Genomic DNA, 18,100 nt, shown 5'->3' on the forward strand with positions numbered 1-18,100 from the left:
CTTCCCTCCAGCTCCGCGTTGGTCCTCTCTTCCTCCGATGTCATCCCATACTGCCAGGTTTATATTCAAAACTGATTAAGCCGCCTTCATTCTTATTCATTTTAGCATAAACGTGAGCTACTGTAAGTCCTGTAGTCCTGGTAAACCCCACATTGTGGGGACAACTTTTTGGTCCCCATTTGGAAAACAGCTTATAAATCATAAAGAATGATGTTTTTTGAAAATGTAAAAATGCAAAAAGGAAAGTCCGCATAAAACATGGACACCAGTCATGAATGTTTGTCCATCAGTGTGCAATTTTGTGTGTTAACTTAGATCAGATCAGACTTTCTAAAATTACCACATCATGTGAAAATTAGTATTTGTGGGTTTTGTTTAAGCCTGGGGTTGGAGTGTGACCCAGTAAAGAATCTTAAGTTTCTTGTGTCTACTGTGTAGCGTCTGTGTGTTTTAGGCCTAAATCTTTTCCTGCTTTCACCACCTCACTGAAAATTTGTATTTAATTAACTTAAAATATATGCTTTGCATTATTTAGCCCTCTTCCTCACACACACACACACAAACACACACCATGAGGTGTGAAGTGTTTGCATAGGATTTAAATATAGCTCTGTGTTTTTACATCTGTGAGTGCATATATTTTTACTGTGATTATTTTAGGTGCCTACTTGCATTCTTGGGATGGCTTAAAAAGGATTTACCCTGATTGAGATTTGGCTCATCAAGCGGAGGTGCCGGGTTCATGCGGTTGTGCTGGCTCCCGCTCTGGGTTTAAACAGACCCGGTTCCCCTTTAGGCAGCAGCTGCTAATCTGCACTCTGGAGCTGAAGAACACGTGTTTTTGAGAGGCGAGTTAGCATACAAAGCCAAAGAGTACTCTGTTAGGTCGAGATAGGGAATGAAATGGGAAGCTTCAACACAAAATCAGCCTTGGGGTTTAGATCCAAAATAGGTGGAGCTGTAAATTGAGATGTAAGAAGGCCTTTCAGCCACAGGTCAAATCCAGAGCGGTTGCTGAAATCAACAGGTCTTTTAAGCTGATGTCTCTCAAAAAATGTGATATGCCTCTTTTTTTGACTGATTCCTTCACACTTAAATTCCAGTTCTATGTTCATGTCTTTATAAAGGTCGTAAGACTTCATTAGATCATGCAGAAAGTCTCTGCATTGCATTAATGTATGTTTTGTGTCAAAGTCATTTGTTGCCTATATTTAGTCAACAACAGACCTTTGGTCAGGACACAGGGGGCAGCTTTACTTTAATAAAGTCATTTTGTTACCACTGCACTGATATGGCTAGTCAGTCTAGACATCAAACATATCTCCTCCTGAACACATACTACAGTACTGGAGAATGTTTAACTAGGAGACGTAGCCCAGGGTCACTTGCAGCACAATAGTTAACTTTGATTTGGTCAAACTATTTAAAGTCTTGAATATTTAAGGTCTTAAGATGTGTTTTTACTGTTTTCTTTTTGACTTTTTTTTTTTTTTTTTTTTGGTCCCCATGTTGAAAACAACTTATAAATCATACAAAATAATTTCGGAAAATGTAAAAATGCAGAAATTTTTCTGTGATGGATAGGGTTAGGGGATAAAATATATAGTTTGTCTATGAAAAGTACCCATAAAACATGAAAACCCAACATGTAAACCCTAAGTCATGGGGACAAAATGTCCCCACCAAGATGGCAATATCCGAAATCCTTGTCCTTGTGGGGGCATTTTTTGGTCCCCATGAGGAAGACAGATTATAAATCATATTAAGTGATGTTTTTTTGAAAATCTAAAAAAGCAGAAAGTTTTCTGTCATGGGTTGGTTTCTGGGTAGGGGATTAGGGGACAGAATATACCATTTTTACATTATAAAAATATGGAAAATCCCTGTAAAACATGAAAACCCAACGTGTGTGTGTAACTTTGAGTGGTATTTCTTTGTTTTGTTCTGTTTTTGTCTCTCTCTGTGTTTTGTTTTTATTTTGGCTTGGTTTGAACTTTTTTGTCTGTCTCTGTATTTTGTTTTAGTCTGTCTCTGTGTTTTTTGTTTTTGTTTGACTCTGTGTTTTGTTTCGGTGGTCTGTCTCTGATTGTTTTTTTGGGGTTTTTTCGTCTCTGTTTTGTTTGTTTTGTGCATTAGAAAACTTCAGGATAAAATAATAATGGTACTATTGGGTGAATCTCACAAAACCTGTCATAAACATGTAACCAAACAAAACCATTTCAGGCCCAAATCATGAAAAGAAATAAGAAATTACATTTTGCAAACATTGACAAGTTTTTTTAAGACAAATTTTATGACATTTTGTTATTTTTTAGTTGAAAAAAAGTGGCATTATTTTTATGACATTTAAAGGATTAGTTCGCTTTAAAATGAAAACCCAATGTGTGTGTGTAACTTTGAGTGGTATTTCTTTGTTTTGTTCTGTTTTTGTCTCTCTCTGTGTTTTGTTTTTATTTTGGCTTGGTTTGAACTTTTTTGTCTGTCTCTGTATTTTGTTTTAGTCTGTCTCTGTGTTTTTTGTTTTTGTTTGACTCTGTGTTTTGTTTCGGTGGTCTGTCTCTGATTGTTTTTTGGGGGGTTTTTCGTCTCTGTTTTGTTTGTTTTGTGCATTAGAAAACTTCAGGATAAAATAATAATGGTACTATTGGGTGAATCTCACAAAACCTGTCATAAACATGTAACCAAACAAAACCATTTCAGGCCCAAATCATGAAAAGAAATAAGAAATTACATTTTGCAAACATTGACAAGTTTTTTAAGACAAATTTTATGACATTTTGTTATTTTTTAGTTGAAAAAAAGTGGCATTATTTTTATGACATTTAAAGGATTATTTTCGCTTTAAAATGAAAACCCAATGTGTGTGTGTAACTTTGAGTGGTATTTCTTTGTTTTGTTCTGTTTTTGTCTCTCTCTGTGTTTTGTTTTTATTTTGGCTTGGTTTGAACTTTTTTGTCTGTCTCTGTATTTTGTTTTAGTCTGTCTCTGTGTTTTTTGTTTTTGTTTGTCTCTGTGTTTTGTTTCGGTGGTCTGTCTCTGATTGTTTTTTGGGGTTTTTTCATCTCTGTTTTGTTTTTGTCTGTCTCTCTGTTTCATTTTGTTTTTGTTTGTCACTGTGGGGTTTTTTTTGGGGGGGGGGGTGCAATCTACTCAATAGTCAATTGTATTGCGTGAGTTTGTATTTGTGGTTATTATTAGGTTCAGGTTTACATTATCTAAACCTGAACCTTTACATGCTGCTTGTGTATGTGTTTGCACTGTCTGTCTCCTTCACAAACACACTCTTCTTCCTGCTTGTTGAACACACTTCTAGACCCCCTCCGGTGTTCCCAGTGCAGCTAGGGGAGGTTGTGCTGATCAGATGGGAATGACTGATGACAGACATGATCTTATCATGTTGTCTGTGCTTTCATCTAAAACTTTATTACCATGGCAATAAAACTTCTTGAATTTTGTCTAAAACAGCACAGGGTCATCTGCTATACAAGACAGGAAAATCAATGGCTAATGCAATATGGTTCCATATCATCTATTTTTGTGCACCAAATGATTTTATGTTTAGCATCAGGTTGTACTTCAGTGATGGGACTGGCATACAGCATAATTGTTGCACCTCAGGCAGAGGACTAAGATCAAGAGAATGCACCCCATTTATGGCAGTAAGGGATTAGGCCTGAATTTATAGTAGGACCTTATTAAATTCTCAAAAATATTACTGATTTGGCCTCTACTATCTTTATTGACATGCAGCAGAGCAGCTGATGTTGAAATGAAATACACAGCTATTCTGGGGTTGTGGTGGTAGTGTTGCACTTAGATCTGGGTTAGCAAGCATAACGGTCACACCACATACTCTAACAAATTCCAGAAATCCCTGTTATTGTTTTTAAAACATTATTGTTTTACATCACTTAGCAAAGTCATATACAATGAGCACAATGCGTACAATGAGCACTTTGAGTTTCTTAAAGGGACAGTTCACCCAAAAATAAAAATTCTGAAAATTCCAATCCTGACGTACAAACTTTTGTTTTTCTGAAGAACACAAAAAAGATATTCTGATTTTTTTTCTTTCTTTTTTTTTCATCAAAACAACACTGGACCCCATTGTACGGACCAAAAAATAAACACTTTGGGTTAAATGTCGCTTTAAACAGGAAGAGGGTTTTTTGATTGACATGTAAAATGAGCAACCATGGATTGTTTTGTTTTTATGTGATATTTAGAGGTGGATTTGTTTGAAATGGACTATACTACAGGCTGGCATGAAAAAAAAAGTAAATATTGCTGTGGCAGTCTTTACCAATGGATGCAATATGCATCAGACATCAGTAAACAGACTGTCTGCTGTCCATGGGTCTGAGGCTGAGACTACCTGTCATCTGTCTTTTTGGCACTGAGCTAGCTGCTAGGTAAAAGCATGAAATTACAACCCTTCTTCACCCTAAAAGGTGAAAATAACTGACAGATCTGAAGCTCCCTCCCTCCATCCATTTTTTCACTATCTTTTATGCTTTTACTGGAACCACAGATGTTTGATTACACAACCACAAGTGTCTGTGGTCATCTCAGCGAAAGATAGTAGAAGTTCAATAGTGCACTTATCACAGCCAGAAGGAGAAGATCAGTAAGACAGGGAGCAGAGCTCAGTCTTTCAGAAGTTATGCTTAATGCTAAACAGATTTTTTGTATGCCTGTTTCAAAGAAGCTCATCTGATTGGTCATGTTCTCCTTTTCTTCTCTGTTGTTTTTTATTGTGCTTTGCTCTGCCCTGCAGACTCATTTACAACAGTAAAATCACTATTTGAAAAGGTTCCTAGCCTCTTTGCTAATGCAAGAGCAACGGGCTCACACTGAGCAGCCACTCTGCTGGTCATCCGTCACAAATTACACTATTGACCGTCGGCTTTGGCACCACACAAAGCCCCCGTGGCAACATCCTCCCCCTGCGGTGTGCTTTGAACGAAGGGAAGCAAACCTTTGTCCTGCTTTTGTTCCCCCTCCCTCAGGCTAATTAACTTCATATCAACAAGACTTTTAGAGGATGTAAAAAATTAAGTGAGTGAGAAAGAGGTGTGCAAAGGAAGGGATGTTAGAAAAGTGTTCAAGAAAACCCTCAGACCTAGTTTTAAAAGGCTTGTCTACTTAAAGCTGCAGTCCGTAACTTTTTTGTTAAAAATGATCCAAAATCTATTTTTGAGCAAGTACATAACCAGCTAGTGTCTTATCTCCTTACCTTAGCCCGATTCACAACGATAAGCTTGTAATAATGTTTTATAATAAAATCTGTACTGGTGGGTTTCCGCGGGAAATTCAAACATGCAGCCGTTCGTCTGTCCATCATTGCGTCACGTTTTTAAACAGAAAGGAGTACTAGCTAGTATACTTTATGTCATGTGAGGACGCTGCTGGTAGAGGATCATTTATAGCTTTTTCTCTCAGCAGCAGAAATAAATAAACTTATCATTTTGATGGCGGATTGTAATCCAGAAAGGTCCAAATGACAATCATCAGTGACAACTGAAGATTAACCCATGTCAAAAGCAAAAGACTTTGGACTGCGGAGTGGCTATAGAAATTGAATTCTACACTAATACACACTAAATACACATAGTCACACAATGCAGATGTTGTTAACATTAACAATTTGAGAACAAATAATAATTTGCACAGTTTGACGTGATCCAAGCTAAGCAGTCGTTAGATTTAATCACTAATGGCAGCGCGATTATATTGTTATGCTTTTTTTCTCAGTTGTTCAGAACAAAAGTGGCAGATTTGTTACTTACTTGTTCAGAAGACATTTTCCAGTGAAAATTCTTATTTTGGTCAAACTTCCAAGACGTAGAATCTGTGATTCCAAAGTACAGTATCCACACCGATGTGACTGATAGCAAACATTAAATTCGTCCGCGCTGAGGAGTCGTGCCAATGCACAACTTACATAAAATTGATAATTCCCCAAATAACTGCAATTGCAGGTTTCAAACAGAGATGGCGACAAAGAGGCAAAACCTACGGACTGCAGCTTTAAAATGAAAATTGTCATTTACTCACCCTCATGTAATTTTACAAACATGTACACTACCATTCAAATGTTCTTTTTTAAAAGAAATTGATATTCTGCAAAGATGCATTAAACTTATCAAAGGTGAGAGTAAAGACATTTATAATGTTACAAAAGATTTCTATTTCAAATAAAATAATCCTGAAAAAAAATGTATAACCGTTTCCGCAAAAATATTAAGCAGCACAACTGTTTTCAGCAATAATAATAATAAGAAATGTTTCTTGAGCACCAAATCAGCATATTAGAATGATTTCTGAAGGATCATGTGACACCGAAGAATGGAGTAATGATGCTGAAAATACAGCTTTGCCATCACAGGAATAAATTACATTTTAAAATATATTCAAAGAGAAAACAGTCATAATGTATAAGCTGTAATAATATTTTGCAATATTTGCTAATGTTTTAGTGTATTTTTGATTAAAAAAAACTGCAGCCTTGATGATCATAAGAGACTCCTTTCAAAAACATTAAAAATTGCATCAACCTCAAACTTTTGAATAGTAGTGAATGTTGTAATTTGTTCCGTGACGCAATCAGTTGATCAGATTTTAATATTAGCTGTAAACAAGGTCTGAGGAAGCATGGAAAAGCACTGGAGATAAATAAACAGATGGATGACGGCAGAGGAAAAGGCACAAGGATGGAATATGAGCAAGCTGGAGAGATAACATTTAGCACACAGGAAAAAGAGCAAAGGATGATGAGATGAACAGCCAAAGGCTAATAGGTGCAATGACATTAAAATCAGGGAAAATTTACTCCGGTCTTTTCCCATATGGCAACGTGACGCAGAAGTCAAACTTACACATCTCAAAATAGCTCAGTTGTGTGCTGGCTTTGTTAGCGTATTCAAACAGAGTGCCAAAGTCTGACACACTTTGCATAAGCTGTTAGCCATTCAACTCGTGGTTGCATGCATGCTATTTTTAGATTTCAAACGCTCTGTGAATATATTAACACATCGGATCAGGGAAAGAGAAAAGATACCCCTCATATATTATGTGTGATTGCATGAAAAGCAGAAATTCATTAATAAATAGCCTAAGTACTAAAAACAGCCTCTGAAATTTTCTGTGTAGCTCCATCAATGTTTTATCAACCTTCCCAGAGGGTACATGGTTTTTGTAATTGGGTTTATGATGTACTGTATGTAATGTTAACCACAGACTTGTCATTGTGCCCAAAACTGTGCCAGCCAGCTTCATCCCAAACATTAATGTGGGCGATTACTGTCCTCGGGGCTTAAATGCATTACTGGTGTATCTGTTCCAACTGAACAGGGACAAAATGATCTTTGTGCCATATAACAGAACAGGTGGACATAGCTGGAGCAAAATCAAGCTTTCATAAGGAGCACAGTACTGTGGCCACACAGAGGACAATAGAAGCTTTACGTAACCTGTGAGGAATTGACGCTTAAATGTGGCCGGCCTTGATTGTGTTATTGTTTCTGCCAAAGTCAGAGGAGCTCTTCCAGAAGGTGGGAGTTTTCCAGAACAGCTGTTGGGACTCATTTAAAAAGTTGTTGATACACCTCCAAAGTACGCAATCTGCAGTTGGATAACTTTGTTTAGTCTGAAGCTTTGTTTGTGCTTGGTATTAGCATGCATCTGAAATGTCTCCAAAATCTCCTTATGTATAATTTCCTGACTATATATATGTAATGGACGTAGGTCGGTAAGATCTTTGTGTGTAAACCTCACTCCCCTGATCTCAAGAGGCGCTCCTTGTTAGAGCGCCGACTCCCATGCCGGCGGACCCGGGTTCGAGTCCCGCTTAGAACGGGTGGTTTGAACAGGAGGGGTTACATTGGTGCCGTGACCCGGATGGGAGTGAGGTTTAGGGGGTTGAGTGTAACGGATATAAGCCGATAAGAGCTGTGCGTGTAAACCTCACTCCCCTGATCTCAAGCGGCGCTCTAGCGACTGATGCCTCCTTGTTAGAGCGCCCGACTCCCATGCTGGTGGACCCGGGTTCGAGTCCCGCTTAGAACGGGTGGTTTGAACAGGAGGGGTTACATTGGTGCCGTGACCCGGATGGGAGTGAGGTTGTGTGTTACTGCATGCTAATTAAGTGCAAAAAGTCCGAAAAAGGAATTAAAAGAAAAAAGTGTTAATGTTTTTTTTTGTTTTTTTGTTAATATTGGGTATTTAATATTATTATATATTTTTATATACATTGAAAAAGTTTTAAATTGAAGTAAATAAAGTGCATTAAATCGACTGTAAAGAAATCTATAATGTTACAAAAAAATCTATTTCAAATAAATTGTATTATTTTAAGCTTCCTGAATCCTGAAAAATATATTTCACAATTTCCACAAAAAATGTTTAGCAGCACAACTGTTTTAAACATTGATAATAATAAGAAATGGTTATTGAGCACCAAATTAGCATATTATAACTGAACGATATCTGAAGGATCATGTGACGGTCAAGACTAGAATACTATTTTTACTGATTGCAGCCTTGGTGAGCAAAAGAGGCTTCTTTGAAAAACGATTTATTTATTTAAATAAAAAAATCAGGAATTATTTATTGATTCCTCATTTTCTGATTTGAAATATGTTATGAAATGTAATTTTGACAAATTGTTACAAAATTTTCGGTCTTCTCCCATTCAAGTAGGTGTTGTACTTGCATCACTACAAATAACTGCCTGTGGTTAATGGCCACAGAGTCACATGACTTGCCTTAATTGGACTCTGCTACTGTTTACACTACAGATGCGATGTTGTCACATGCTATTTTGATTTCATTCAATCCAGAAAGCAACATAGTGTGGCCCAGATCCGGCCCACATTTGGTACATGTGGATAACATGCGGATCAGATGTGAGCCGGATCTGGGCCAACACTTTGTTGCAACATTTTGGACCCCATTTACACCTGTATTTAATGCTGAAACTGGATCACCCAGAACAGGTGTTAATGGAGTCCAAGAGTTTTTTACTGTGTAAACGAGGGTCTGCAGTCTCACAATGTCTCGTTTCCTTGTGTCATCAGTGGCGATAATGAGCCGGCGCTCAGAGACTTTCACCTGCTGAGAGGATAATCTTGTTGGTTCCTTCAAATAAACATCTGCCGTACGCCGCTGTCCCACTCAAACACACCTCTTCGCACGTCTCTATTCCTGACAGCTGTCATTCACTCAGCGCTCTTTCTACCTCAGATCACAGTGGGAAGCGGAGCTGAGCTGATGGCTTTCAGAGAGTTGTTTACAGTGGCTCTACAGCTGCCTGACTCTCACAGGTTCCAGCATTATCTCCACACTGTGTGTTTTCACAGAGGTCTGCTGAAGCGCTGTGCCAACAGTTGCATAACCCAAAGGCATTTTCTGCGCAAATGCAGTAGTAAGGCCTGTGTTTCCTCCGGCTGTATGAGCATAACTCATGTGCACTGGAACTGAAACGTTAAATAATTTCCAGACGTGATTGTTGTTAGGCAGATCAGAGGGATTGAGGTGTTTTGGAAAAGGTTTGGCACGCAAAAGGGATGGATGAACCGACATTAAAAGGCTCTTAGGCAGAGTGGCTTCACGATGGAGGTGCTGAGGTGTTTATTTAAATGTCTGAATGTTTAATATAGAGGATGACTGGGCATATGGCAGAAGCTCGCTGTACAGGGTAAGATGGAAGGGTGTAAAAGGGGTTATGTAAGTTTTAAAAGGCACGAGAGGTACATTTCCAGGAAAGACTAGTTCAGATATAGGCTAGTTTAAAGGGATACCATGTCAGAACTCAACTTGATCTCACAGGAAAACGTAACTATTTTACAAGATGGCGATTCTGAATGAATTTGTACAATGTTATTGTATGATAACATATGTTAAAAAAAAAAAGAAGAAAAAAGTAAGCATGTAGGCCCCCCCTTAATCTGAAACTCAAACTTAACAGCCACTAGCGTAAGCAGATTGTGCGAAAACATACAATCAATCGTACAAATTCATATGAATTAGTCACCAATTTGCTCAAATGTAAAATTTTTCATAAAAGTTAAGAATTGCCATGAGATTGTGTTGGGATCGTCTTATATTCTGTAATACTATATGTGTATTTTCAACGCTATCTCACGGCCAATTTGTACGTATTTTACGAGATGGCTAATTCGTACAAATTCATATGACCTCACTCGTATGAATTTGTATGTTTTTTGTAGGGCTGTTAAACGATTAATCGCGATTAATCACATACAAAATAAAAGTTGGAGTTAACTCCTAATATATGTGGATGTACTGTGTGTATTTATTATGTATATATAAATACAAACACATTCATGTACATATTTGAGAAATATTTACAAGTATATTTATTTATCTACATTTTTATAGAATTTATATTATATATAAATAAAATATTTTGTACATAAATAACATATTACTCTTGTGTGTTTTTATATATACATATTAATTACACACAGTACTCACACATATATTATGCAAACTCAAACTTTTATTTTGTATGCGATTAATTGTTTTTTTGCTAAATCACACGTATTTTATGAGTTGCCAAATTTGTATGAATTCGTACGAATGACCTACCCCTAACCCCGCCCCTAAACCTACCTGTCACTGGGGTTTAGACAAATCATATGAATTCGTACAAGTAACGTTGTACGTATTTGTTTGAATTAGCCACCTCATAAAATACGCATGAATTGCTGTGATATCAGGTTAGTATTTTATATGTATTTTTTGTGATAAATAGAATATTGTTGTTGCAGTTTGCTCTGAAACCTTAAAATAAAATAAAATAAAATAAAATAAAATAAAATAAAATAAAATAAAATAAAATAAAATTAAATTAAATTAAATTAAATTAAATTAAATTAAATTAAATTAAATTAAATTAAATTAAATTAAATTAAATTAATGGTTGGACTGGTGAAAAAAAATATTGAGCTATGCCTGTGTTCTATTGGTCTTTTATTGTTATTTGTATAATCAAATATATAATAATGGGAACTCTTATTTGAAATCCAACATTGTTACAGCTGAGTTCAAATACAAACTGTTTTTGCAGCCAAATTGCATTTGCAAAGGTCTGATTGATGAACTACTCTACACTAAATTCTTCCACCCATTTTCTTCACCTTTCTGTTTGACTTAAAGTCTTATCTGAACTGCTCCTGTACAGCCCTCTCAAGACCATGACAGGAAGCCCTGGACATCCACACCCTCTGTGTTAACAAAGGCTCTCTGGACAAAACACAACAATTTAGTTCCTGTGTCCACTGCAACTGCCCTGTCATCCTCTCCCACCCTCCTGAACAGTGCCTCCAGCCAGAGGGACCCCATCCAAAGACAAGAATTATACTTTATACAAACACCACAATTTATATTTATACTATTTACATTCATGTTTTACACTAGATCCTTCTGCCTGGAGCCACACCATATCTAACTTTATAACTTTACTTCCATATTTTGTAATATTTTATACAGTGTGATAAACAAATAATGTTAAACAATATGAAAATGTTGAACAGTATTGTTCTAATTTTTGTATTTATAGTTTGTTTTATTTGAATATATTTGGATATTTTGTCACTGATAATGTTTCATTTTGTATCAGTCACAGAAGTAAACACATGCAAACAAAAAGGACAGACTGTAAAAGATTACGCCAATGAATTGCACCACAATGGGGTTTTTCCACTTCAAAGCAAGTTGTTTAATGTGACTGTAGTTTTCTTTTTGCATATATTCATTATTATGTGGTTCAGATAACCACACTTTACTAAAACACACTTTATAGATCAGGTCAGGCCAATCATTACCAGTCTCTGGATAAATGAATAATGACATTTGTCGAGAATCACAGTTCATGAGAGCTCATTTGAAGGACAGTAAAAGAACACCTTCAAACTGAATACTTACACAATTCTACTGAGGTTTTGTTTTAAGTGCAGCCCGGCTTTGAACTGTCAGACATACTGAGGGATACTCGCTTATACACGTATTCTTCATTTCTCTTCTTCTCTGTTCTTTCTCTCTCTGTGTCTCTCCCTCGCCTCCTCTTGTGTGCTCACAGATATGTATCCTGAATTTTAAATCATGCTGTTATTACTTCCCTAGTATGGTTTTTATTCATTTTCATCTAACATTTTCATAATTTTACTTTAAAGTATATAATGTTACAAATTCTTCGGCAATGTTAAGCACTTTTGCCAAATTTTCTTGAATCTGAAGAGGAGGGGTTGGGGCAAAATGAAGGGAGTAAGAAATATGATGCAACTCTTGGTCTATCATATAAGAATCAGTTAAATCAGCACAAGTATAAACAGTTGTTTGATGAGGTCAAATCTTGGTTCAAAGTGTTTAAATCATAAACAAAGTCTTACGAAATAGCCTTATCGTGAAAACATCCTTTAAACACCCTCACCGGAAGCTGCTCCCATGATCACTAGGCCTTGAAATTGTCCCGCAATTACATAAGCCAAATTGAGCGTCATTCAAGCCATTTTTTATATGCAATCCTCCCTAAAACACAAAATATAAAGAGAGGTGTTCTCACTATGGTTTTGATACTAAAACATTCATTTATTTGTCATTTCTTGTCTAATTTTGCAGTTTATGAAAGCACCAGCATTATATTTTCCAAGTGACTATATCCCATATTTATTACAATTAAACTAATGAAATAATTAATTCTGAACATCAATAAAGGTAAATTATCCACACTGTAAAAATTCTTTTCACATTTTTTTCTTTTGTCAATAATTAATGTTGTTCAGATAACATCAAATTTTGAGTTTCTGTTGATTAAATCAATCGCCTTTGTTGTATTAACTCAAATTTTTAATTTCAATGAACTCAAAATTTTAAGGCGACCAGGTAACTTACTTTTTTATGTTAAACCAACAATTCTTTTTTACAGCGCAGTAACAAGTTAACTGGAGAATGAATAAATTCAGTCAAACTGTGTCGTCATAGCTTGGCATTTGCGTTGAAAGGAGGGCGGGAGCCGCTGTGCTTCTCAGGAAAGGCAGGGAGTGGTGGAGCACTTATCTCGCTCTGCTTTCCCCTCTCACCCAGGCCTATCATCCTCCACCCGCCCGTTCACACCACACTCACCCCTGCGTTTAGACATTCACACCTCGCCCCTGCAACTAGACATCACTGATAAATGGACTGACTTCAAACATATGTTAATCAGAATTTAAGCACTGAGAATGAGACATGGCAAGCCGTTAAAAGGCCTAAACATTAACTCTGCCAGGTATCTCTGCCATCTAAAAACAGGATCACAAATGAAAGTGTTGATTGTAGTGTTGTTTGAAAGACTCCTTTGATTCTGGTATTACCATCCATTTCAGTTGATGCCCAAGACATTTTGTGATCTAATTACTCAACACACATTAGGAGGCAGTTGAAAACCCATGTGTACATTACATTTGTAAATGCTAATCTCCAGGACTACTACTCACCTGTCAATCAACCATTGCAATAAAAAAAAAAAAAGAGTTTTAAACTGCTGGTTGGTTATGGTTTGAACAAAATACATCTAATTTCATCCGATGGGGGGGCGTATATACATGCACAAGACATCATATCTTTGAGATCAATTTAGATCTACACTGTTAGCCCGGATAAGTTGAATTTACTTAAAAAATTGGTTGCCCTAAAAAAATTAAGTAATGTTAACTTAATAATTCGTGTTCATTTAACTTAAAACTGTAGAATCACAATGTTGCTGTAATCAATAATGTAAATCTAACTCAGAGATTGGGCTCTAAATGAGTTCAGTGATTCAGACCAAATAATGATTATGTGAAAACATAATCAACACCACCTGATCATCTTTTAACTTTGCTTGTCTGGTTGGTTTTAATACGGTTAAAACTGCCCAAACAAAATCTAATATTAAAAAGTCAAGGGTCAAGAGCTCAACTAAAACAAACCCTGACCTCGATGATGGTAACTTAAAAATTGGTATTTTTTTCTTTTGGTGAAAAACTATAAAAAGGTAAATGTTTGGAAAAAACAAATGTTCCAACTGCTCATCAACAGCTCCTTGAATTCACATACACCACAACAAAATGGCGTCATTACCTGCCGCAAACCAGTGTGTAGGAGGCGTGGTCAGGAAAAAAACTTCATAATTTAAGTGCATTTAACTTACATTTATTAACACATTCAAATACACCCACAAATTAGTAGAATATACTTATATTTTATAAGTAATGCAACCAAACTTAAATATTTTAAGTATATTGTAATTATATTTTTAAGTAAATATAAAATCCAGGCTAAGAGTGTATTTATTTACATTTACATCAATATTTCAGTTAATTTTTAGCGTGATTAATATGTCGTGACACACTGATCAAGTAAGTTATATAAACTGTTGTTCAAAAGTTTGAGGTTGGAAAGATAATTGAAAATTATGTTTTACTCACCAAATGCACCTGCATTTATTTAATCAAAAATACAGCAGTTATATTGTGAAATATCATTATAATAAAAAAAATATATATATTTCAGTATATTTTAAAATGTGGTTTATTCCTGAGATGACAAAGCTGAATTTTCAGCAGCAATTACTCTAATCTTCAGTGTCACATGATCCTTTAGAAATCATTCTAAAATGCTGATTTGGAACTTTACTATTTATCATCAATGTTGAAAACAGTTGTGCTGCTTAATATTTTTTCAGGATTCTTTTAAAGTTCAAAAGAACAGCATTTGTTTGAAATACGTCTTTACTGTCACTTTTGATCAATTTAATGCATCCTTAAATGCTGAATAAAAGTACAAAACATATGTATATTACTGACCCCAAATGACTGAACTCTAGTGTGTATATAGTCACAAAATGGGAAATTGTTAGCTCCACTGCAAGACATGGGAACACCAAATTATTACAATAAACATCTGCTGTACATAAAAGAGTTAGTGTTCCAGATTGATTTTACATTCCCAAATGGCCTTAATGAGTACCTTTTATCACCATGAGCAACAGTTTTACAAGTGTATAAGTGGCTCTTTTATGACAAGCAGCAGTGCAGGACACTCAGTGTAGGGAGTGTACGATGCCATGTCCTTAGTCAGTGTGTTCTGGGGTGGAGCAAACAGGAAGCCTGCTCTGATTTCTGATCTCTTTTACCAACACTGGCCCTTCAATCCCACGTCACTTACATCACAGGATCAGAAGGAAAGGGGCCTGAACTGGGTCACAGCAGCGTACAGGAAGGGTCAGGAGCGATAGGAAAGTATGGGAACTGCTAACCTCAGTTTGATTCTGATAAACCGGGAGAAGACCGGGAGAACAGTCATGAGAACGGCACAAAAACTTAACCTCTGCCCCACTTAAATGATGTTTTAGTGGAACAGACCATGGGGAACTGGGCATAATGCCAACCCCCCTCACAGAACCAGCATTAGTAATACAAGTGAGCTGTACTTTCATGCAAAGACAAAAGACACGACACACCGGTTCATTAAAATTCCTCAGCTCATCTGCATGACTTGTGAAGCAGAGGTTGTCAGGTATAATTCTCAAGTGCTGTTCTCAAACAAATCAAAGCAGACAGTCAGACAGCCAGATCACACCTTTCTCCAAAGCCTCATGACCAACCAGGCTGTGTTGATGTTGTTACCCTCCAAAATACAACACAACCCTGCATCTTGAAAAAAAAAAAGGGTTACGCTTTATTTTAAGGTGTCTTTGTTACACTGTAATTATACATTTAAGTACTGAGTAATATTAAGTAACTACATGTACTTACTATAGGGTTAGGATTAGGGTTCGGTTTGGTTTAGTTGCATGTAATTATGCATAATTTATAGTTATTACTATAGTAACTACATGTAACATATGTAACAATGACACTGTAAAATAAAGTGTTGCCAAAAAATGCTGATTTTCAAAAATAATTTGATGATGCTAAGTTCAAGAATAGTAATAAAAACCTTCCATCACATAGTTTAAAAAAAAGATTTTTCAAATTATTTATATATTACGAGTTATAATGTCAAATTGCGAGATATAAACTCACAAATGCAGGATATAAAGATCTGACTTTTTTCTCCTAACTGTGAGTTTATATCTCGCAATTCTGATTTCTTTTCTCACAACTGTGAGATAAAAACTTGCAATTGCGAGTTCTAAAGTTCAGTTCTGAGGAGAAAAAGACTTACTTTTTTCTCAGAATTGCATTATATCTCACAATTCTAACCATATAACTCAAAATTCTGACTTTATAACTCGCAATTGCATGTAATATAGTCAGAATATTAACTCTGCGAGATATAAACTCGCAATTCTGACTTTATAACTCGCAATTGCGAGTTTATATCACACAATTCTGACTTTACAGCTCGCAATTGCAAGTTTATATCATGGAATTCTGAGAAAAACAGTCAGAATTGTGAGATAAAATGTCGCAATTAGTGGCGGAAACAAGCTTGGAGTTCAAAATGTTCAAATACTCAATTTAATGTAAAAGAATGTTAAATAAACATTTTTAAAAAAAGTAAGCTTTTTTCAAAATTTGTAATTTCTAATCACTGTAAAAAAAAAAAAAAATATATATATATATATATATATATATATATATATATATATATATATATTTCAACTTAAAAAAGTAAGTGTTCATGCTGCCCTGAAATTTTATGTTTTTTCAACTTGAAATGTGAAGTTGAACTAAGTGACAACTAAACTTAAAATTTTAAGGCAGCACGAATACTTTTTAAGTTGATTTTTTCTTTTTTTCTTTTTTCTTTTTTCACAGTGAGATGTATCAGAAAAGATTCTGGGTCATGTTTGCATTTTCTTCTACCAACGGCCATAATTCTAACCTTGAAATCAGGACTTGGCATCATGTCTTTGTGGCAGTTGGTGATAATACAAGACTTCTTCACCTTAATGGTTTTCTAAAGCAAAAATGCTATGAAATATACATCAAAGTGTGATGTATAAGAGCAAAACAGGCACTATTTTTGGAATCAGCACCCTAAAATTAGTAAGTATTCCGCAAATATGATGCAGGACAGTGTAATATATAAAAACATGCAATTATATTTTGAGATGCTAAATTGTGAATTCTCTTTTTACAGTCTCCTTATATGAGCACCAAAACAGAAGGTTTTCCACTGAGCAAGATGCTGTGGCTTCTATGGAGGATACACGTTTGCATTTTTTATGATTTGAGACCCAATTAGAAGCCAATTCCACCTCTATTATCTCTGAAGCCAGTATCACATGATCTGCGTCTGTCATCCAGCTGCCTCCAGAATGCTGAACAGACTAACATCCAGCGATGGATTCCTGTTTGAACTGGTCAGCTGGTGTACAGGCCCCTCTCCCTGCCTTAAAGCCTCATTGTTCCCAGGGAAAGTGTTCTTGTGCTAGAACCGGCTGTGCCAGATCCTCTCCAAACACAACATGCGACTCTGTGGGGCTCCGGGAAAACCAACTGAAATGCTGAAAATCTCTGAGCGGTTACATATCACAGTTTGTAAAAGAACAAATTCTTGTGAAGTCTTATTTGATTAATGCTTAATTAAGCGTGAACTCTCAGTTGGTTTGGCTTGTTATACAAGAACCATTTCACAATAAAGAATAATATATCCCAAAATCGTTAAAAAAAAGTTAAAAAAAAGTTCTTAAAATCTATTCTTTGTTGATTTTTTGTTAACTAGTCTAAAATGTTATGTGGTATACACATCAAGTAAAAATGCCTTTAGTTAAACCTTGATTTTTTCTTTCCCCCCAAACAAAAAAGTTTTTAATAAAAAGTAAAACATCTTTGTTGTTGAATGTCATTCTTTTAATTCTTTTTTCTTCATTGATATCAGAACAGTTGTGTCATCCTGACATTTTTGGCTATTACAAAAATTATTCAGAAATTAAATTAATTGTATGAATTACAATTTTAAAATGTAAAATAAATAGAAAGAAAAAAAGCATGGCATCATTTACCCTAAAACATGAATGACTCTGAAATACATAATACTTCACAAATGCAACATAAAGAAACCAAAATGCACATTAAAATTAAATAATTTAAAACATTTATATAGC

The 18,100-nt window shown here is 35.6% G+C and overlaps 1 long non-coding RNA gene across 1 annotated transcript in view; it reads left to right on the forward strand.

Annotated features, from left to right (window-relative positions):
- LOC125274827 overlaps window positions 1-17,988 on the forward strand; it is a 50,826-nt gene extending 32,838 nt beyond the window's left edge. The window contains exons 2-3 of the long non-coding RNA XR_007186329.1: window positions 16,809-17,039; window positions 17,134-17,988. This is a non-coding gene — a long non-coding RNA (uncharacterized LOC125274827). The remainder of the gene's footprint in view (window positions 1-16,808; window positions 17,040-17,133) is intronic.
- Window positions 17,989-18,100: the final 112 nt, after the last annotated feature.

The sequence above is a fragment of the Megalobrama amblycephala genome, linkage group LG9, assembly GCF_018812025.1.
Source record: "Megalobrama amblycephala isolate DHTTF-2021 linkage group LG9, ASM1881202v1, whole genome shotgun sequence".
Lineage (NCBI taxonomy): Eukaryota > Metazoa > Chordata > Actinopteri > Cypriniformes > Xenocyprididae > Megalobrama > Megalobrama amblycephala.